General features: G+C 40.8%; 1 protein-coding gene across 1 annotated transcript in view; it reads left to right on the plus strand.

Moving 5' to 3' along the window:
• IRS1 (insulin receptor substrate 1) overlaps nucleotides 1–22,586 on the plus strand; it is a 61,828-nt gene extending 39,242 nt beyond the window's left edge. The window contains exon 2 of the mRNA XM_060016020.1: nucleotides 21,796–22,586. The gene's annotated coding sequence lies outside the window, so the exon portion shown is untranslated. The remainder of the gene's footprint in view (nucleotides 1–21,795) is intronic.
• Nucleotides 22,587–22,988: the final 402 nt, after the last annotated feature.

Below are 22,988 nucleotides of genomic sequence, written 5' to 3' on the forward strand. Positions count from 1 at the left end.
CATATTTACATTTTATTGTGACATTTGATTCTCTCGAGTTTTCGCTAGCATAAAGAAAGTGGCATGTTTTAAATTATATTAAGAAAATGATTTTTATTTGCCTTTGCATGAACTTTGAAAATAATGAGTTGCTGTGTTGTTTTTCATTCACTTTTTAAGTACATTTGAAAATTTCTATCTGCTTTGATCATAATGAGCTCTTCTCTGCTCACATGATCTTCATTCAGACTTAGTGAAGGAAATAAATTTCCCTGCACATCAACGTTTTGTTACATTATAGGAAATGCTGCTGAGTTTTGGAATGTGACTTTGCTTCAGCTGCTGTTTGGTGGTTAATGGTTCAGGATGTTTGCCAGCTGCCATGGTTTGCTGGCGATGTCAAAACCTTTGTAACTTCAGACTCAAGAACCCAGTACTTATTTTCCCCTTTATTAAATGCAGGTACCATGTTTAGAAGTTCATTTGTTCCAGACCTCCGTAAAAGTTTGCTCTGGACAAGGTGTTTTGCTTTGTGGAAAGAACTTTTCCATTTACCAACATTGCGTTGTAAAAATACAGCAATTATTCATCTCACGTTTATGAATAAGCATTTGAATTTGGCTTTCAAAACCGCATGGATGCCTAATGAATATTACTTGCTAGTTGTGACTTTTATTTGTGCCTTGAGCGTCGTGTAATATTTTTTTCCCCCTGATGAAACAGGCAGTTTTGGATATTAGGACTTATTTTTCTCATGATCCCCCATTGGGCCTCTATGAGTCATCTTCTGGGCACAAACAGAAGCAAATATATAATTGCACAGCCTCTCTTACTCCACAATTATTGGATACAATAATTTGTAATATGCACTGAGCATTTTTGCTAAAGGAATGTACAAAAACGTCTTCAAGATAATCCCCGTGTCTATCTGAAGAGTTTCAAAAATTCCACTTCCTTGGACATTCTAGGCATCTTAGATTGGACTATGTCCTATCTGGCTAATTGTGGGGTTGTTATCATTTGCATATGGTAATTTAACTTTCCCTCCCCTGCCACCATCTCCTCTTTGCTTTACTCCTGTAAAACAAACACTGTGCTCCACAGGGAGATCTGCTCCATGCTCTGTGAGGACCTAGAGGGGAGGGATAGGGAGGGTGGGAGGGAGACACAAGAGGGAGGGGATATGGGGATAAATGTATACATATAGCTGATTCACTTTGTTATACAGCAGAAACTGACACAACATTGTAAAGCAATTATACTCCAATAAAGATGAAAAATAAATAAATAAAATATAAAACAAAAACAAAAACACTGTGCTCTTTCTGTTTCATTTCCATATTTCTGGGAGTATATAATTTGTACACATAAAATATCTTAGAAAATATGCATATCATCACAGCTCTTTGGAAGCCAAGAAAGGGATCAAAGTAATAGTCTGATTCATTGTAATTATTGCTATATTAACCAAAATTTAACCCCATAAGCTATAATTTCTGCCCAAGTCTAAATTGGGCAGACATTCAAACTTCACATTTTTCCAATATATACAACTGTATACTGAGAAAATATTTAGGCTAAAATAATACAATATTCTGTTTACTGTTTTGAAAAAAAGTATGGTGTTTTTCATTTATGATGTTTTTTATGAAAGTACTCATCATGCGTGTTTGGTCATAGTGGTAGACTAATGGTAGAATTGGTTTTTCTAGCAATATAAAATATTTTTACTTTTGTCTGTATTTCTTCAAGTGTTATTTAAAATTATTTGTGCAGTAATAAACCATTTCATTTATATGACATTCATCCAGCAATGCCATGAAGGTAAATATAAAGCACCTTTCATACATGAGCCATGAAAACTGAAGGATGGTTTTCTGAAGTCAGATCAAGTCTATGAATAATTAGGGAAGGAAGTTTGCTCTCTACGCTCTTCAATTCATTTTATCTCTCTCTATATATTTATTTTCTTTCAAAATCAAAGCAGCAAATAATACTTTCGGCATATGATATGCCAAATTATAAAGGATGGATGCATTATTGACCGCAAATCATATTAGAACTTTAGGAATAAAAAACAAATACAGTATTTGCAAAGTATATTTTTTGTGTTCAGTGAATTTTGATCAACTTTTCCATCCAAAAATAAGTTTCTTTTGTTTATGCTATATATTATTTTGTCTAATATTTTATCAGAATACTTTTTGAATAGCAGAGTTCAGGGGAAAATGCTTTTTGGGGGGAAAATTTTTAACACAGTCTTTTCCAAAGTGTGTTTCACAGGATGTTAAGAGTCGTTAGTATGAATTAAAATCTACATATTTTCTGATCAGAAGTTTAGGAAACACATGGTTAAACAAAATGTTAAGGCTCTAATGTCGAGAGGGAGATATTGTCTAAATGTCATTGGCCACAGAACCTTCTTTCTCCTGGAGCTCCTGTTCTGTAGAACACATCTTGGAACTGTGGGCTTAGTGCATGCCCAGGACTGGGTCTGCAGAAGTGGCTCCAGCCATCCTGTACTACTGCTTCTTACTCTGTATATTACAGGTCCCCCAAATGTCATATGACTTGGAGTCATTGTCATGACCCATTAATTGCAGCACTTTATAAATAATCAAATTTGTACTTCTTACACCTGCCTTTCATCATTGAAAGCAAGCACACAAGCATCTAGACCTCTCTTTGGCTACTTGGGGCTGCCTTCTCTGAAGGCTATTAAGGAGAAGGAACCATTATATCTTTTTTTTTTTGATGATAAATCTTTTATTAGAAGAATTTCATTTCAGGGCATTGCATGGTTCTGCAGGTGTTTTCACTTCCCTCCTTAGCAAACTTACACACGTAAACCAACCCTTTTAATAATGAACCTGGGCAGCAAAGATGAATAAAAAGCCTTCTCGGAACCATCATATCTTAAAGGAGACAATTCAGTGCTTCCCTATAATTCTATCTGAGTTCTCTGAATTCACATTGCTATTGTAATGCCTCGATAAGGATATAATTGATCAGTGAGTCATCTGATTTCAAAACTACCTTTCCTGTTAATATTCTAAAGGTAGAATATATTGTTTCATCATTAAACCTTTGGGTGTGAAACACTCAGTGCCACCTTTTTGGATGTCAAGACATTGACCTCTTGTAGGGTTAATGTTTACAAACAGTCCTTGGAAACTTTTGGGCAACAGTGATTCACCACAGGGATGCCAGTGGTGAATGACAGGGATATCCAGGGCTGTTTCTCCACCTTCCATGGAGCATATGTTTTGATTTCAGCGAGGTCATCGATGCTAGACTTTAACATCAGCACTTTCTCAGAAGGATGAAGCTGGTGGTTCACCTTGGCTTGCACCTCAGACACGTGGGTGTAGGATAAATGATTTCTTAATGATAGTTCAGGGCGGCCAAATCTTTTATCTCCCTGAGTTTATTGGCTCTCTTACCATTGATGTTAATTGGCTGCTTCTGATGGAAGGGGGCTTATGTTAAGTTAAAACCAGAACGTGAAGTCTCTTTCTTGATACGGACAACTGAAAGTAAATGCCATGAGGTCTGTGAATGGACGTCGTGTTGTAAAGCCGTTTTGCCCACTGCTGATGTCTTGAAGTGTAATGAACTAGAATTTTAGAGATTCGACTCCTCCTTTTTCTCTCCTGGGTACATACGTGTTGATGGGGGGGGAGATCCATGCTCTTAAGGTTCCTTTATTGATGCATTAGTGTTGTAATGCTCAAAGGCAAGAATTTAAACAATGGTTATTGGTATGGGGCAATAGTATCAACGGCGATGAGTATCAGTAGCAATGCTGACAAGTGTGTATGGGTGGCACTGAGTGATAGGGAGAAGGTGTTAGGGGAGAGGGGAAAAAAAATGTTGGGAGCAGGAGGGAGGGAAGTGTAGAGGATGAAGGGACCGAGTGCCCCCAATTACTGCATCCAGTGTCATCCAGGCCTTGCGCCATCCAAGTTCAACTTGAAAAAGCTTTTTGGGTTATTTTGGTTAGTGAAACCAGTAGTACTACCCTATACCGTACAATGGGGAACATACACTCAAGCTAAATAGCAATTTTAAAGGTCACATATATATTTTAGAGTTTTCTGTAGACAGATAATTAACACAATGATAGCTCTCCGTTTGAGCCCTTCAGATCTGTTCTCTCCAACCAGAATCATGTGCACAAACTCAGGTCTGTTTATATGTAAACTGTGTAATATCTTAAAGCTAACGTCATTGTTTGCCCCTTCTCAGAGTACAGGCTGTTTTGATCTCACAGGGAATATTTTTTAAAAGTGGATGTCTAAGAATATAAGCAATGGGGAGGGGAGATGCAGCTGTTTATGATTTACTTTTTAATCTTCTTTCTGTTCTCTCGTGGCCCCTAATGTCAAGGGACCTCTCTTTACCTATTCTAGTGTATGGCTTATGGCTCTGGAAGTATACTTTTTCTGGTTTTTATTTTGGCTTTCTAAATAAAGGATGGAAGAACTGAAGGAAAAGTTGTCAGATAAAAATAGCCCTGCGTCTACTAGATCTTGAGCTACAAGCATTGGGCCAGTAGAGCTACAGTCCTAGAGTAAAAAGCGTTTCTATTTTATGGGGACCATAAATGTCAGGCCTTGCTCTTTACCTTGGGGCCCTGTTTGTGTTGTTTATCAGAATCTATTAGTCATACCCGGTTGCTTGTGTCTACCACTGTCTAGAGTCTTCAAGGAATGAGAGATTTCATATTTAGTGTTTTTACAGGAGGGCGCGAATTAAAGGATAAAAAGGTGCTTTTATGATGGCAATCTCTTTTGCAAACTATTTTCCCGAAGTGAATGCATTTCTGATATCCAGGTGCCTATTATGTGAAATGTTGTTTTAGCTGATTTCGTTTAGATTTATCAGAATGGCATTTACTGTGTAATTTCTCATTACCCTTTGTAAACACGAAGCTTACCCCCCATTTCCTTTCATAAAAACAGCTTTGTGTATTCCAGTGGACTCTACTTAGATGAGAGGTTTGACAACACTTCCACCCATGCTTTTTATAGCATTGTCTATACGTTTGTGGTCAAGAGCGTGGCTTTGAATCCCAACTGCCCCACTTACTAGCTTTGAAATCTGGAGGAATTTGCTCGTCCTTTTTGAACCTCAATTTCTTCGTTTTTAAACAGGGGTAGTAATACAATCTCAGGATAGTCATGAGGACTAAAGGAAATAATGCATAATTAAAACCCCTAATACAGTGCCTGACATGGAACAAAGGTTGGCTATGTTGTTGATGGAGACGCTAAGTGACTGTGATGTGTTAGGGGGTTTGGTAAGTTTATATACCACACCGTCACCCCAGGAATGGTTTACTGAAATATTTAGGGAGGGAGGAGGATACAAGAGTTTGTATTGCTTGTATTGTTTGAAAACAGTTATAATCAATAGTAAAATTTCTGTATTTCCTTAGTCATACTTGTAGCATTAAAAAAATTGGTTGAGTTTTTTTGTTTGTTTTTTTTGTTTGTTTGTTTTGTTTTTAGCAAAAGGGGATAACACTTTTAAAGGGTTAACAAACCCCTGCTTTACTCACTGCCAAATGTGAGGGAAACCTCACAAAAACTTAAGAGCCCAGTTTTTCTGCGGCTGAAATTACCCTTAATTAAGTCTTACGGACCTTAGAATATGTTTGTGCGTACGTATGATTTTCCTGTAGATACTTTTTTAGACAGTACAGTTATTGAGAGCCAGTTATGTACCAAACACTGATAAATCAAGTAGAGAGTTGCAGAGAAGAAACCTCAAAGGCTATTGGGGAAAGGATATTAATGAAATGGAACTTTTCACAGTCTCAGAAAATTAAACTTCATGGCATACGTGGAGTATGGTATGATTCTACCATGCCTAGATATAGTTTTTCCTTTCAGCTAGTGAAGTATAAACATTCAGGTTATAAGAGTTCGGGGTGCTTTATACTTGCTAAGGACAATCCATTTTAATAATGGATCAACTTTTAAAATTGTAAGTTCAAAGCAAAATAGGAAGCGCCTTCATGCCTAGCGTTAAAACAGTTGTAACTCGGGCAATATTCCTTATTTGAGACCAGTGGTATCATACGATGAGTGTAATTGCTGGTGTTTCCTTGACAACATTTTTTTTTAACATCTTTATTGGAGTATAATTGCTTTACAATGGTGTGTTAGTTTCTGCTTTATAACAAAGTGAATCAGTTATACATATACATATGTCCCCATATCTCTTCCCTCTTGCGTCTCCCTCCCTCCCACCCTCCCTATCCCAGCCCTCTAGGTGGTCCTTGCCAACATTTTTTGAGGTACTCCCCTCTGCAAACGTGTCTGCGGCATGACTGAGAGCAGAGAGCTTCAGTGTCAAGTACGTTCCTTCCCCTTTCATTCCTCTTCTGTCCCCCTCCCATTATGGTTTCTGGTGGCTTCTAGCTGCTGGGTAGAATGAATGAATTGTTCTGCATTGGCTCAATTGTCAGGATCTGTGCCATGTGTTTTACTGTCACCATCTCTTTTAATCCCTGATACAGGCCAATGAGTTAGGCACTTTTAATGCCCTTTTACCAGGAACTGAAGCTCATTGAGGTTGATCAAGTGCCTGAGTCCCAGTAAGTGGCACTGGGGGAGCTAAGGTTTTACCACTGTGCGGAGCCCACGTGGGTCCAACAGCGAGTGTCCTGCAGGCAGTTTCACTTCCTGTTGTATCCCAGAGATCTTGGTGAAATGTGTTCCCACTCTGTCCCAACTGGGTAGGGTAACAAGTCATGTGAATGACACGGCGTGTGAATTGCACTGCCCAGCCAGTGATTTCGGAATTAGCTCTTGGGAGTATCTCTGGCCACCTCATCATGTTCCTGCTGTTTCCTAAAGCCATTAGAAATGTTTGCTTGTCTTGCCTGGGCTTGTGTTCCAGACCCAAAAACTTGTACCTCCTGGTCAGAGAGCACAGGGTCCTGCCCAGTGAATGAAATTACCATCTAATAATGAAGGCCTTTGTACTCCTGTGAAACTTTATTGATGGGGAAATGGAATCTTGTAAACTGACTTCCTGATAAATCAGACTGATGGGCACGCTCTGGACTTGGGGCTGTTTGCCTTCCTTTAGAGATTGGGACCAGTTTGCTACCGCCTGTTGACCTGAGTGGAAATTATTAGCACCCACAGACTATCTTTTTTGTGCTTATTTTTCAGTCTTTTCCAAATTTTGATACCTTTAAGTCATGATGGCTTTGCTGCTTCCCCTGTTACTACCCAATGTGCTGCTTCCAGGTCTTCCTCTGCGCACATTGATGGTCCTGGGGTGAGATATCTGCATGTGGAATCATCCTTGTCCTTAAGAAAGACGTTAGAGGATGAATTAATACTCCTGGGAAGCATATTTTGATATCAGTACTTTTGATATTTCAGAGTTAAAGGTGCCGTAGATTGTTATAGTCATTGAATTGTGATGTTGAGTCTGCTCATTTATTTGAGATAAAATCTGAGTAGGCAATTTGGTGGCTTTTACCACCTGCGGGTCCCCTCAAATAATAAAGATGCAATGTTGGGAATTAACCTCTGATTTATGCCTTGTGGTTTATTTGGTAAAAGACGGCAGAGGGCAGGATGCATACATTTCATTGAGTTGGGGGAATGCCCGTTTATTTTGGTTCTGTCATCTGTGAGCTAACACACATGGCCCTCCTCAGTTCCTCTTGACCAAAACTGCCAGACATCAAAGTAATCAGCATTCATTTTTGAAAGAGATAGGAATGTATTGGGTCACAGTTTCCATCCCCCTTCTCCCAATCCAACAGTCTCAGTCTCCGATGGCCTGAACACTAGACAGGGTACGAACCTATCAGTGTGGAGTCTCTTAAGGACATCTACAGTAACTCTTGTTATCTTCCCCAGTGTCCTCTCTGCAATCATCCAGATCCTATGTGTTGTTCCAGGGCCCTGGAGGCGGAGCTTTCTTATTCTTCTCCAGTTAACTCTTCTAGAACCTTTTCCACCTGGAAATTTTCCTTCGTGTTTCAATTCAAAGCTGTTTTTGCAGTTTGAGCCCATTTACCCTATGGAGATGGAGAACAGATGGCTTACAGGGTAGTCCTCCTTATAACTCCCCAGCTAAGCCCTCTTATTATTCTTTTCTATCAATTAAATGGTATGTTTTCTCTTTTAGGTTCTTCACTCCTTTGCTACTCAAAGTGTGGTCTCAGATCAGCAGCCCTGGCGTTACCTGGGAGCTGGTTAGAAATGCAGAATCTTGGGTCCCACCCCAAACCTAGAGAATCAAGATCTGCATTTTAACCAAATCTTCAGGAGACCCTAAGCACATTAAAGTGCGACAAGCACCACTTTATTTTATCTCTTCGTAATTTGGTTATTATTTTCTCTATGCTTTTCTCTAGTGCGCCTTAACAGTGGAGGCCAAAGTCAGACATGGTATCAATAATACAAGAGTGGAAATATTTTTAGCAAGTGTTTGTCTATCTCAATTCCCGTGAATATTTTGAACTGATGATGTTAAAATATTTAAATATTTTGAACTAGATGTTAAAATATTTTGAACTAAATTGATGTGTAATCTTCATTTACAAGAAATGTGTAGTCTTCAGAGACTTTGGGGGAGGTCCTTTTCTGCTGTGTCTTGACATGCATCACCTAAAGAAACCCCTCACTGTAGTTGAGTGACTTGGCTGCCAGGAATCTTGCTTTGCACTTGTACTGAATACCACCCTGTCTTCTTCTTCTATTGGGATCGTTTTGTTTTTCTAAAGAGTTGGGCTCTTGAGATTTTAATGACTCATGGTTAGAAAGAGTGCTACTTTGGGGGTGGGGAAACTCCAAGTCTCACTCCAATGCTGCCACTAACCAGTTTCATGAGCTTGGGCAACTCATTTAATTATGATTTTAACTCTTATCTAACCACACGATCAAGAAAGTCCTGATAATACTAGGCCTGGGACTGCTTTGATTGTTCTGTTCCTATTAATCCATGAACCCTTTATACAGTGACTTGGTCATGGAGTAGAAGTTGCCTATAGAAATAGGAATGGGGCATCTAAAACAAAAATTGGGATAATTGTCATCCAGATACGTATTTTGATTAGTCACTGTCCGAACCTCCTTACCACTTTGATAGAACTCTCAGGTGGGAAAAACTTGCTAAGTTGATTTTTTTTTTAATTGAAGTATAGTTGATTTACAATATTGTGTTAGTTTCTGGTGTACAGCAAGGTCATTCAAATACATACATATATATGTATATATATATATATTCTTTTCCATTATGGTTTATTACAGGACATTGAATATAGTTCCCTGTGCTATACAGTAGGACCTTGTTTATTTTATATATAGTAGTGTGTATCTGCTAATCCCAAACTCCTAATTTATCCCCCCTTTTCCCTTTGGTAACCATAAATTTGTTTTCTATGTCTGTGAGTCTGTTTCTGTTTTGTAAATAAGTTCATTTGTATCATATTTTAGATTCCACACATAAGTGATATCATATTAGTTGAATTTTTGTTGAGTTTTCCTTCCGTTTCTTGGCTCTATCCCTGGAAGAAGTGCTACTAAACCACTAAATGGTCAAAGGCAGGGGCAGAAGGCCACCATGGGGAAGGGTCCCAGCTTATTTACTCATGTCCAGTGGTTCTCAAGTCACCTTCCTATTGACTTTCTCTAGCTGTGCATTAGGATGGGAAATTAGCAAGGGTCTGGTTGCTCTCAAGGCTTGCACCTCTGTTGAAAGACTCTGGGAGAGCCTTTATTTCTACTGGAAGTTCTCTAGGGAGGCTCCAAGGAGAAATGGTGTGTGGTAAGTCAGTGGCTGTGTTTAGAGGCCCTGTTAGGAACTGTGATGGTTGGGAGTGAGGAGAGCTGAGAATGGGAAGACAGGAAGAAAGGAGCATCTCTGAAGACTCTGTCTTGGCCTGGACCTTGACCTAGTCACATTCTTCCTTAACCTGTTAAGGAAAAAAAGCATGGAGAAACCAAGCAAACAGGTAGGCCATTGTCCATTGGTGACATGGTTTTACAGAAAAAATGTAAGGCAGTTTCTGAGCAGAATTAAGCAAAGCTCATCATAGAGCTGTTAATTAAGTGTTAATTGTAGCCTGTCTCTGGTGGATAGTAATATTGAAATTGTGTGATTCGGTTTTATTTTGAAGGCATTTTGTCAGCGGCTCAGGCTACAGTCTAGAAAGAAGAGAAGCTGTTGTTTTCTTTGTGTACCTTAGGACCACAGCAGCTTCTGTGGCCTATATTGAAAGAGGATCTGTTCTTATCACCATTACCTTAGGATTCATTCAGAAAAACTTCATATCTAACTACCTGGAAATCAACTTGTTCTCTCTGTTCATTGTCTAGATTTTAGGCTTTCGAACACTGTATCCTCTCATCGATGATGGTACAAGTGCAGTGCCCTGCACCACAACCCCCCACCCCGACCCTGCTATTTTTCTTCAAGTTTAAGTTTAGGGAAAACAGACCTAAAAGTGTCTTCCTGGGAACACGTCTTATATTTAGAAATTCCAGTTGCTGTTTCTATCTCAGTCCTGTACTTTGACTATTTTTTTTGGTAATAAATCATCTTCCAAGGTGGGTATTTATTTCATCAAGTGAAAAAACAAAACAAAACAAAACATGTGGGTGACTTACGAGTAGCCTCTTAGAGAACAAAGTCAGTGGATGTATTTTAAAAAGTCAACTAACTCTGGAACCGAGGGGACCTAATCCTTAATTTTTTTGTTTGTTTGTTTTAAGTCCCAGACATTTGAAGGGCAATGAGGGGGACTAATAGTAACAAGTAACATAAGGAAGGTGTCTTCTGGTTCACAGTGTCCTTCTCTTGTTATCTCATTGAGTTTTGCAAATGATTGTGAGGACAAGGTATTTTCTTCACTTTATTACACTGTGGAGGCAAAATTAGGTCAAATGCCTGGTCCAGGACCATACAGAAGGTCCTGGCTAAGCTGGGCAGAGATACAGACCTGGGAGTGATCAGATGTATTTCCTTGTGGGGTTGATCTCTTTTCCGTGGTCAGAATAGGGGAGCAGCATCACACCCTGCTGGTCTTCCCCCAATTCTGTTGCTCTGGCCTCAGTAATCCTGGTATTCTCCCCGCTTCAGTCAGTGTTTTGCATTGCATCTGGAAGGTTCCTGTTTTCCTTTGGAGCAGGGACATATGAAAACATGGGGCAGGACTGGTTAATCAGATTAACCAGCTAGCTTCTAGTAAAAAGGTCGCGAGGGAGGGGGATGCAGTAGAGGTAACTTTCCATCAGTGGTAAATTGGGAGGCACCCACTGGGACTCTGAGGTCATGGTGTGACAGTCAGCAATAAAGCAAGCCTTGGAACAGGAACACTTCTTGCCTCCAACTCTTCCCTAGAAGAGCACTCGGGAAGTGATGGATGTGAACTCCAGAAACAGCTGACGAGTGTGTGCATGGCTTCCTCCGTTTTCTCAGCTACAGGCAATAGCTCTGGAACATGGTTTCTCAGCCTCAGCACTACTGACCTTCTGGGCCAGGTAATTCTTTGTTGTAGGCGGCCACCCTGTGCACTGTAGGACGTTTGGTAGTATCCCTGGCCTCTACCTACTGAATGCCAATAGCATCTCTCTCACCTTACCCCAACCCCAGATGTGACAACCGAAAGTGTTACCAGGCACTGATAAGTGTCCATCGAAAGGAGAAATTATTCCTACCCCCTCAAATTGAGAACTATTGCTCTAGAGACTTTGTGGAATGCTTGGAGGCCAGAGGGTCTCTTTTATGAGACGTGGGTTTAGCCCCACGAGCACACTTCAGTCCCGATGACTCCTGCCTGGCACTCCAGTGGGCCTGGGGGTCGCCTTCACAGACCCCATTTACCTCGCTTGGGACTGTGATCCCCTCAGTCACTGATCAGTATTCTTCATAAGGGTTCCTTAGTTAAGAGTTGTCACCACCTCTTCATTAGGATTTTGGCCCAGCTGTCCTCAGACTGCTTCTGGTTCATCCAGCCAGCTAGCTCAGTACTGCGCTAACACGATGCGCTTAATTCAGCATGCTGGTAGGAAACTTTTTAGCAAATGCCATTTTCCAAGTCAAAAAGGACAAGGCCGAGATGTCAGATAATGGAGAAAAGAGGGAGGAACAGGGCACAGTGGAAGCGAGACTTGAAAGGTGAAAGCAAAGGACCAGGAGCTTGGGGTCAGTGGGCGAAACGTCTGCCCCTCTTCGTCAACTGAAGAATTTGCCTTCTTATCTGAGACAAAAAAGAAGTGTTTGCAGTTAGTTAGAAATCTGCACCATTGTCTGCTTCAAAGACCTTCGAGATGCGAGCGATGTGTACATGATCAATTATTTCAGATTATCTTTCCGATTTCTTCCCCTCCTTTTCCAGCTGCCAACGATTAGATGTGTGCATCTGGTAGCAATTTCAGTTTTTCGTCAAATTACTCAGGCAGCATCGGCTGGCTGTGCCCCTCTCCTGTTCGGTTCCTTCAGATGAGAGATTGGGGAAAAGAATTCGGAAACAAAAGCCGCCCAATTCCTTCCCCGACAATTAGAAACATGCTTTGGCACCTGGAAATCGTGCATAAGAACCTCATTGAACATCCATTTAAGCCTATTCATGAGAATTCTTTGTAAATTCTTTCCTGTAGCATTATAAGTCTTTCATTAGCCGACTTTAGAAAGGGTGGGGGTACTTCAAGCTTCTAATTTCTTCCGGGAAAGCAACAGAAGAAGTGGCCTTTCCGTGACATTTCTGTGGATGGCATTCACTGAAGACCTGCTCAAAGATCTGCTAACGCTCTCCGTCCCGGTATTTAACTGGAGCTGTGCCCTTTGTAAGTAAGCAGGTCTTTGTCTAAAATCGTGTCACAGGGTCATATTTTTAGCTTTACTGCTACTACTTTTACGTTTTGTTCTGGCCTTGCCCCCGTACCCACCTCCTTTCTGAAATAACTTTGTCTCTCTTCCCAAGATACATCCTAACCTTGGCTCTGCCTTTGGTCCTTGGCTGCCGTCTGGTCTGTGGATTCTTTATTGCTTCCTCTTCCCACCAGGGCGTTTTGGGCTGGTGTGCATTCAGGTATCCGGAGAGGACATGAGATCCAAGGATTTCTAGTTGTTCATGACAGTGGTTCCAGTAAGATTTAATGACTGAGGGCTTATTATGTGTGAAACACAATGACGAGACCTTTTCATGTATTATCTCATTGAACCTCAGTGATAACCCTCTGGAATGGGCACCGTTAGCCCCATGTTACAGGTGAAAAGATTGCGATTTAGGAGGGTTGGTAACTTTCCCAAAATGACAGAGAGAAGGGTAACGAGAGTAGAGATAATGTACATTGTCAGTCTTTTTTAAAAACTTGGAAATAAGCCCTGAGTTAAAATTGATCAGTCTTTAAAAAGCATTAGCAGCTATGTAATGGCTCTATCTTCATTCTGAAAATAACCTGCCTGGACGGGGTTTCCTAAATTACATTTTAGAATTCAAAATTGCTTACAGGTTACTCACGTATCACTCAGGTAGTGGCAACCCAAGGGAAACACATTTATTCTGTTACTTTATTGTAAGCAACACGATGCTCATCTTTAAAGTAAGCCAATTATTTTAGAACCTCTGGCCTTCTGTAGTCTAAGGTGGATGGTCCAGTTTTTCATCCTCCCTCACATTGACTTTTGTTTAATTATTGCTCTCGTAGCCCAGAGATCTTTATGCCTTGCATGTCTTTAACAAGAATTCTTAAGGTAAAATGAATGAGAATTGTGGGTTGAATACATTTGAAATACGCTGACATATACTTATATATTTATGATCTGTTTCAGTTGGTTTCAGAGAGCATTCTTTCATGATTTAGACTGCTTAAGAAAAAAAAGGGGGGGAACAGCTCGCTTAACTTCAAAGAAACCCAGATGAAATTCTGCCCAACATTCCCCCTTGGTATACTCAAAGCAAGAAGACAGACAAAGGCTAAAACCTTTTTGTTTGTGATTTATGTTGATGCGTTTAAGGAGATGTTAATTAGAGGTGTGTAGTAGGGAAAGTTTCCTTCTGAGCTTGACCTTCTTATGAACAGCTGGGAATGGCCCTGTCCTGTGTTAGGCCAGTTTAATGACCAAAACACCTACAGGAAGGAGATCAGGGCCACATGGCTGAGGTACCTCTTGGTTCCTTTGAAAGATGCTTGTTCAGTTCAGTACATTTTTCTTGCATTACCAGCCTCTTCCATAAAGTCAACCACAACCTGTATTATCGGGGACTCCGACTAAAACTTGCAGTAACTAGGAAATAAATTAAACACGGGTTTTCCCTTTTCTCCAGCTGCCAAAAGTGATGTCAGTGGCGTTAATGATCCTTGCCTCTGCCCTCTGCAGATGGTAGGGCTGTCTGTGAGAACACTTGTTCTGTGCTCTGGTTCCTGGGCTGTTACAGAAAAGCTGATGATGGTAGATGAGAGTCAATTGAGCAGCCGGACAATTACTAGAAGGTAAAGTCAGGCACTTGCTTCCTTCAATTTATGAGATGACTCCGGGGAGTGGGCAAAGAATGCGACCTCTATGAAGTATTTAACAGAAAAAGTAAAGGCAAGGGGACTAGGTCTGCTTGCTTCTCCTTTTGCCTAATTGCGGAAACGGTATTGCAAACACCATGTTGTAAACGAAGCCGTGATTTTCATTTAAGTCTAGTAGTTTGATATCAGAGCCAGACAGACAAAACCTATGTCCTGTATTTCTGAACATCGCAAAAAAAAGAAAAAAACCAATGTGAAATTACAATATAAACCTCAGAGCTGGGATGGTACTTCCTGGGAGGCAGGAATAACTGCAGAATTAGCTCCCACGAAGGCAGGAGAAGGAGTGACTTTTATGACTTGTCTCCTCAGGTAGGGAAGATGGTGTCCTGTTATTTTCATGCCTTCAAGCAACAGGTTTATTTTGGTTGAGCTCTGTTAAAATGAAAGCTTCCCGTCTCCCAGCACATGTGGTCTGACGTGAAATGTTAGGGGGATTGCTTTTCTGAGTTCCTCTACCTTGACGATCATGTATGTGGGGACTTGTTAGAATTTGGGCAGAAGAGAGATCTGAGACATTTGGATTTACATTTTGGGGGGAGACCGTTATGGTATTGACCCCCACTTGCTTTATCTTTTAATTACCTTTTGCCTTATCAGCATGCTCTGTCTTTACTGAAAAGAATGGGCAATAACTGAAGTGTATATTCTTTGGCTTAAAAGATTTCTAAATGTTTATTCAGATTTCCTTAATAGATCGTTGACGGAATACTTTTCATTGTTGAGAACCATATGTTGTTGCTGTTTAAATCTATCTTCTCCATAAATCCCTAACTCTTTGGAAAAGTTTCCAGACCCTCCTCCCTCTGCCCTTTGCTGTTGGGGAAGGAGAAATCCACGGCGCTGACAGCCCGCCCCCCCGCTGGACCACATCGGGAGCCCACAGGCGTGACGGTCGCCCTCCCTTTCTTCTTTCCTTTGCGTAATATGTGTGCCTGTCTTCACTGGTGGTCTCCTGAAGTCACCAGCCCTGCCAGAAGGTCTTTCCCTGGGACAAAAGGGGAACTGGAGCGAGATGGCCTCTCACATGTTGGCAACTCTCTCCGAATAGCCTTCCTTGGCAACTCTGCGCTCTGCAAGGGCTGGCCAGCAACCTTGTTATTTTCACCAGCCCTCCCCCATGTGACTCGCACCAGGCAAAACTGCTATTTAAGCAGCTCCATTAAAAAGCTCTGGCTTGGCCGATCGGTTACCCTTTGCCATTTAAGACCATGAAACCAAGTCTTTTCCAGCTCAATTCTGGCCTAAGATGTTGGTTTCCTTCCTTTAGCTAAAAACGGCTTTCTCCTTTCAACATAAAGTAGCAAACATCTTGGGTCTTATCTCTAACTTGACTTCTTTAGTTCAATCCTAACTTGATTTTTTTCTTTTTGGTGATTATGGTCTGAAGGCTTTAAAACAGAAGCCTTTTTCACTACTTAGATCTGTCCTTTCCCAAAGTCTCAGCTTGCCCCCATACCTCCCAGCCGTACCTTGTGAAGAGCAGAGAAATGTTCCCCTTGGCCCAAATTTCAAGCTCTCTGGATTTAACTTTCTTTTCTTTGGGTGATTACCATAGCTAACAGAGCTGGGCTGGTAATGCTGCTTCCTCCCTAGATGCTGCCATCAAACCCACATGGTAGTACCCAAGCTCTAAGTCAGGAAATTCCTTTCGTAAGGGGTTTCACATTCCGTCAGATGCATCCATGCTTTCGTTTATCTATCGGAGATTGCATGGTGAATGGTAAAATAAGGAACACCTACACACTACCAGGACTATAAATGTATTTGATACTGATGATTTAAAAAAAAATACTGGGCCTGTTTTTCAGATTTCAGGTACGCTTAAAAACAGAGTACTTTCGCAGTATGTTATACGGTGTTATAGGTAAGCATTCTGGAAGACTTGATCAGCTCTAAGTTAGCGGTACCGTGAATTAACTACAGTAGCATCAATGAGGTAGCTGAGGAAATGAACTGTGTTCATGGTTAGGGGTACACAGTTGAATATAACTGTGCGAACTGAGAAATCAACAGACCTGGGAAGACAGGATATGGGAAGATGTCACAGGTGCTGTGTTCAGCATCCTGCAAGGTGCAGAGCTCCCTACCCACCTCTCTGCTCTCACATCCCTTCCACCTTTTTTCTCCCTCTGATTCCAGCCAAAGGTAACCTTTTTCTCCTCCGAGAGTAGTCTCCCCCCACCCTCCTGGCTCTTCTGAATACTTTGCCTGTGCCGCTCCCTTAAGGACTTAGGCTTTTGGAAACCAACCCCAGGAAGCCAGAGGGGTTTCTTTCTGCTTTCAAATTGTCATACTTCTCCCCATACACAGTGAATTGGGAGGATGGGAAAGGGTAGATCTATGAGAAAATCTATGTTCTCATCACAGATTTTTCAGAATGGGAAAGATCTAAATGTGATTAAAACATTATTTCCTCGCAACTTAACATATTTTTGACATTAAATATGGAATATTAAAAGTTCAAATCCTTTAAGTAAATAATGAAATCAGAACCATAGCTGAATAGTGGTGTTCCTTGGGTGACAGGAATTATAATGTTCATAATGAATTATATGTTTACTCCTTCTTTACATTTACTGTCTCATAAATTTTCTATATTACGCTCAAGATTTTTATTTTTAAGTCACAGCTGTTTATGTTAAGGGAAAGAGAAATGTGCAGTTTTGACACATTTCTTCAAGTGGAGGAATTTATTTATATGAATTTTTCTAGTTGAATCTACAATATAAGATCTCAAACAATGATCTCCATTGAAGAAAAGTCATTACTATAGTTACTTTTTTTTTTCAAGCATAGTTGGATAAGGAAGAGTTTCTTTCTGGCTACATTTTCCTACAACAGCCAACAACTTACAATATTATACTCCCATCTCCTTAGTAAAAGCAGAAACCGCTAGTAACGTTCTAACCAGGTATTTTAACTATGTTGGGCTTAGCTCAACAAATTGACAGGAAGTTTCAAGGCATTTAAATACAAGATAAAAACTTTTAGCCAATGGGTTTGGCTAAAAATGCATTGCTGAAAGGGTGTGGATCCTTCTCTTGTACTTATATCATAACCTTATGCTGTTTTCAGCAGCTTACTCAGTGGAGACGAATCAGTAGGCTGAGATAGTGTGAAGGGAAGCGGAAGCTTTGTTTTTCAGCTCTAGCCGGCATAGTTTAAGTGGGTCGAGTCCAGAAGATGTAAATTCCTGCTGGATACAATAGTGCAATAATCCATAGGTCTCAAGCAGCATTGCCCAAGTGTTGACTTATTTGATAATGCTTTAAAAATTACATTTTTCATTACTGGCAACAGGATTAGGTGGGTTTTATCCTGTGAGAAGACACACGCGGACCGTAGATGCTGATGTGGTGATGAAATTTTGTCAAAATGTAATTTCCTGCTACTAAATCTTGTGACAGGTGCATCGTATTTCTGGGTTCAGAAGTTATTCCCCAGTGATGTAACTAGAGAGAATGTATAACAGGAACATCACCATTTGATATTTGCACAGCTCTTCTCCAAGGATATGTTTTGCTTTTTCCATTTCCAGTTTATGAGAGCTACAGATGAGTTTTTGTAAAACATCGTAGCAATATTTGCCTCATATGGTTGGTTGTGAGTCGATTGGAGTTGTAGATATAACGTGCATTCAACACACATTACCCATGTCTTCTTTTTCAGCACGTGCGTTACAGCCTTTATCGTTGTATATTTTTTTAATTTGTCACTCAACAGATGTTTATTGCATTTAATGACTGTGGGAGGCTAGTATTGCTTTTTTTTTTTTTTTACATATTCCCAAGTTACAAAGATGTATGAATAGCGATTATATTGCATGCAAACAAATATACACGGTTGCCCTTCTTCAAGTAAGTTGTTTCATTCAAGCGCAGCCCTTCTTCATTTCAAGTGTGTGGAGGCGGGCATATAGACAGATGAACTGAAGTCCCAGGAGGCATCTGCTAAGGTCTGTGTGTAGTGTTAGGAGAGTTCCTTTCCGACCAAACTCATTACAGCAATGGTAAACAGCTATGGTTTTGGAACTTCAGTGTTTGGAGTTCTTTGGCTTTCGATAATACCTCGCTGCGAACCATTATCCAGCTTAATCAGCTCTTTTACTCACCGTATTTGGCTCTCAAAGCTTTTTGGCTGTCTCCAAAGATCAAATGTGCCCTCAGACGGCCAAACTGGCTGCTATAGAGACCATTCAGAAGAATATGCCCAAGGCTGAGAAGGCAGTTGCAAGAAAGAAATGGGACTTGAGGAAGGCATTCCAAAAATGCTTCGAACAATGGCTACATGATTGGAATAAGTATGCAGACACCAAGGTGGCTGCAGGAAGGAAGAGTCCTCACTGAGGATGTCTGTTAAAAATCTTTGTCGTTTACTCAGTAGCTAAACTTTATGTACAGACACACACATACACATACACACACCCTTGCACAAAGATAAACAGTTGTGAACTTCAGACTCTCTCTTTAAATTTTTCCAGGCCTCTATCGTCTGTTTGTAGCTTCTGTTCCCATTTCCTCTATGTCAGCCTTGCCTACCACTTTCCCACTTTAACTTTTTGCTAGACTCCTAAGTTGATGGTGCCGGTAGGTAGCGTTAGTGGCTGAGACATACGTTGATCAGGATTTACGATAAAGGCTTTGAAAAGTAGTATGCCGAGATTTTGGAGTGGAAGATATATGAAGGAATTGTTATATCCTTTTATTTCCTGCTCTTTGAACATACTACTTGTGGAAAATTACAAGGATGGCTTCTGAGTGGCCCAAAGCAATAGATTTCAGCATCTGGCGAAGCCATTTTTTTTTTTTCTCTCCTCGAAGGGCCCCCCATTTCTGCCTTTCTGCATCCATGCAGGTTGGCACATGTGATGACACAACTGGATATAGTTTGTTCCTGTGCTAAGCTGTTCATTCAGCTGTTCTGGATGAGAGCCAGATGTAAGATGAAAAGCACATTGTGCACCCTTAACTTTTCCCCCATTTTACATAAATTGGTGGTTGGTTTGTTTGTCTCAAGCCTTTGTAATAAACTATGGCCTTCCTACTTAATTTCAGGCCAGGATGTATGAAGCTGTGTTAAGCTGTATGTAGATATCCCGGTAGGAACATTTTGGTAGATTGCAGTATGAATTCAGGAGAAACTTGAAAGTACAGTTTTGAAAGGCCAGGTTTTCTTTCCCTTGTAGCTTTCACAGTAAATCCTGTTTCTCTGGCAATTAAAGAGATAAGCCTGGAGTGCTTTTTTTTGTTTGTTTTTTTTACCTTGGTGTCTCCATGTCAAGGCTTTATTTGTAAGTAGAAAAATAGACTTTCTCTGTCATTTAGGGGCGGAGTTAAGACTGTGAAATGAACAGAAATCTCCTGGTAAAACTGAGTCCTCATCTGGCAAATTTCAACCTCCCTGAAAGCCATTCTGTACATGGTGAATGCTGGCTGGTCCCAGCCATACTCTCCTCCAAAGAGGAGAGGCAGAGAAAAGAAAAAGTGACGTTGGTCAACATTTACCTCGTGTGGATTTTCTAGACTATCGCTGTCCTTGTGGCTGACCTGGATCGTTACTGCTTGCGTGTTGATCATATCACAAAGCATGTCCTTGTGGTCCCTTCACTTATTTAAAGACGTCTCGGGGCTTCCCTGGTGGCGCAGTGGTTGAGAGTCCGCCTGCCAATGCAGGGGACGCGGGTTCGTGCCCCGGTCCGGAAAGATCCCACATGCCGCGGAGCGGCTGCGCCTGTGAGCCATGGCCGCTGCGCGTCCGGAGCCTGTGCTCTGCGACGGGAGAGGCCACAGCGGTGAGAGGCCCGCGTACCGCAAAAAAAAAAAAAAAAAAAAAAAAAAAAAAAAAAGACGTCTCGGCCTGTCCTTCAAGGTTCCTCACCGCCCACCCCAACCTGCGTCTGTAGACGTCACTCCTCCTACCCCTCTGCAGATATCTTGTGCTCCGACAAAATCACATTCCTCCCTTGGCCTGTCCAGGGCTGGGCTCTCATCCCACGGGGCCTCGTTTTGTCCTGCGCCCCCAGTGGGAAGTTTGCCTTGTCCCTTTCATTCGTTCTGCTCATATTTAGTGAGTTCCTGCTAGGTACCAGCCCTTGTGCTGGGCTCTGGAGATGCAACACTGAAACACCATCCCTGTTTCCACATCCCCAGACTATTCCATTTCTGCCAAACCAAGCCGAGTGTGTCAACGAGGTGCTTCCATTCCTCTCCTAGCTAGAAGTGTCCTTCCCACCTCCATACCTCCAGAGCTTTTTGCTTATGTGCCTCTATCATGGTATTCACCCTGTTTCTACTTTGCATTCCGTCTGTCTGTAAGTGAAGCTTACCTTCCTTGCTAGAATTTCTAGAAAGCAGAGCCTATAGCAGAATTCACCTTTGTATCCTCCACAGTACTTAATGCAACCATTTACTCATTCAACAGGTATGTTGATTAGCTACTCTGTGCCATCTACTGCTCAGGACATTCTATGAATATTGATGTTTATAGATACCTTTTGGATGCATGAAAAATGGGGACCTCAGAAGGATTATCTAATGTTAAGACTTGAGAACAAAAGAGGCTTTTGAGGTTGAAAAGGTGTCTCCTCTCTGGAGGGGAATGGGAAGCACCCCTTGAGGTTTGACTTTTTAAATTGCATAGAAGAAATGTTGTATTTCTGCCAGAATAACTTATTTCTGTTAGACCTAAATCGGAACCCCTTTCTGTAGTTAATGGTTAACTAGGTCTCTTTTGCTTGGATCTCCTTTTGCATCTAAAATTCTCCTGTCAACCGATGTCAGGTTAAAAACCGATTTCAGATTTTGTAATGTTAAACCCTGCAACTTCAAATTCTAAAGTCTGTAGTTGACTTTTAACCAAAAGAAGATTAAGCCTGGCCTGACTGTAACCTGCTTAGCATATTTTGTAGTTGTTTTACACAAATGCTGCAGTGGGCATTTTTGTTTTGATCATAAGAACATCAAAGTGTTTCGTATTGCTAAACTTCTGAAACCTCCAAATCACATCGATTGGTTTACTGACTTAATATTGACTATTTTGAGTTTGTGATTGCTTTAGACTCTTGCATTTTGAAAGAAAGTTAAGTACAGTTTGTTGATTGTACTGAAGTCCTCAGTACTGCTTGTGCCTGGAGCTTCAGTTTATCTGAAGCTGCCCCTTTTAAAAGGTGCTGCCCCTTTTAAAAGAAGAACCCTAAAAAGCTATCAAACGTGCGTTTTGAGATGCCCATGGTGACGAATTCTTTCGTTTTCCTTTTCAGAATGAAGACCTAAATGACCTCAGCAAATCCTCCTTTAACTCATGGGTACCCAGACTCTAAATATTTCATGATTCACAACCAGGACCTCACATCTTCCTCCTCAGTAGATGGTACGATGCACCCATTTCAGTTTGTTTACTTTACACAATCCTCAGGAGTTTGTTGACTGAACTGCACGTTCTATATCGTGCCAAGAAAAAAGCACTGTGACACCAGAACAATGAGTCTGCATAAACTTCATCTTCGACCTTAAGGACTTAGCTGGCCACATGAGCTGATGTGCCCCCCACCGTGCCACAAGAGAATGGGTTTACGCTCATTGCATTTACAAGACACATTTCATCTGCTGCTGAAACCGTGTACGACAGAGCATCATTGTAAATTATTTCATACGGAACTGTTTGCTTTGGGTGGAGAGAGTATTAAATATTTAACATAGGTTTTTGATTTATAAGTGTAATTTTTTTAATTAAAATGTAACTTTTCTTACAGCACATCTTTTTTTGGGATGTGGAACTGAGGTATACAATGTTCTGTTGTAAAGAGTGGAGCAAACGCTTAAAACAAGGCTAACAAGAGTAGAATAGGGTACGATCCTTGTTTTAAGATTGTAATTCAGAAAAGTAATATAATAAGAATCATAGTGCCATAGATGGTTCTCAATTGTATAGTTCTATTTGCTGATACTATCTCTTGTAATATAGCCCTGATGTTGAGCTGAGATCCTTTCAAGAGCTGATCTTAATTTCGTATTTTTTTTTTCTGTAAGGCAATAGGCCATGTTAATTAAACTGAAGAAGGGTATATTCTACTGGGTATTTTCAAGTGTCAGCTTAAAATTGGCAATTGAATGGAAGCAAAATTACAAGAAAAGGCATTCAGTGTCTTCCATTGTATATACTGTAAAGAGGAGGCGACATGGGTGATCCCTTCGAATCAAAAGCTCTCTTTGGAATGAACAATGTGGGTGTTTGTAAATTCTGGAAATTTCTTTCTATTCATAATAAACTAGAGACTGTTGATCTTTTCTTCTCCCCTCCCCCACTTCTGTAAGCTTCCTGTTCCATTGCCACCATTTTTTTTTTCTGTTGCACACGTTAGGATCTTTCATTTCCTGCACTGTCTCTAGAAAGATGTAAGACAAGTGAATACTTTTCTTTCGTTTCTAACCAGAAATTAAAATTCCAGAACGT

This window comes from Delphinus delphis, chromosome 7 (genome assembly GCF_949987515.2).
Source record: "Delphinus delphis chromosome 7, mDelDel1.2, whole genome shotgun sequence".
Taxonomy (NCBI): Eukaryota; Metazoa; Chordata; class Mammalia; order Artiodactyla; family Delphinidae; genus Delphinus; species Delphinus delphis.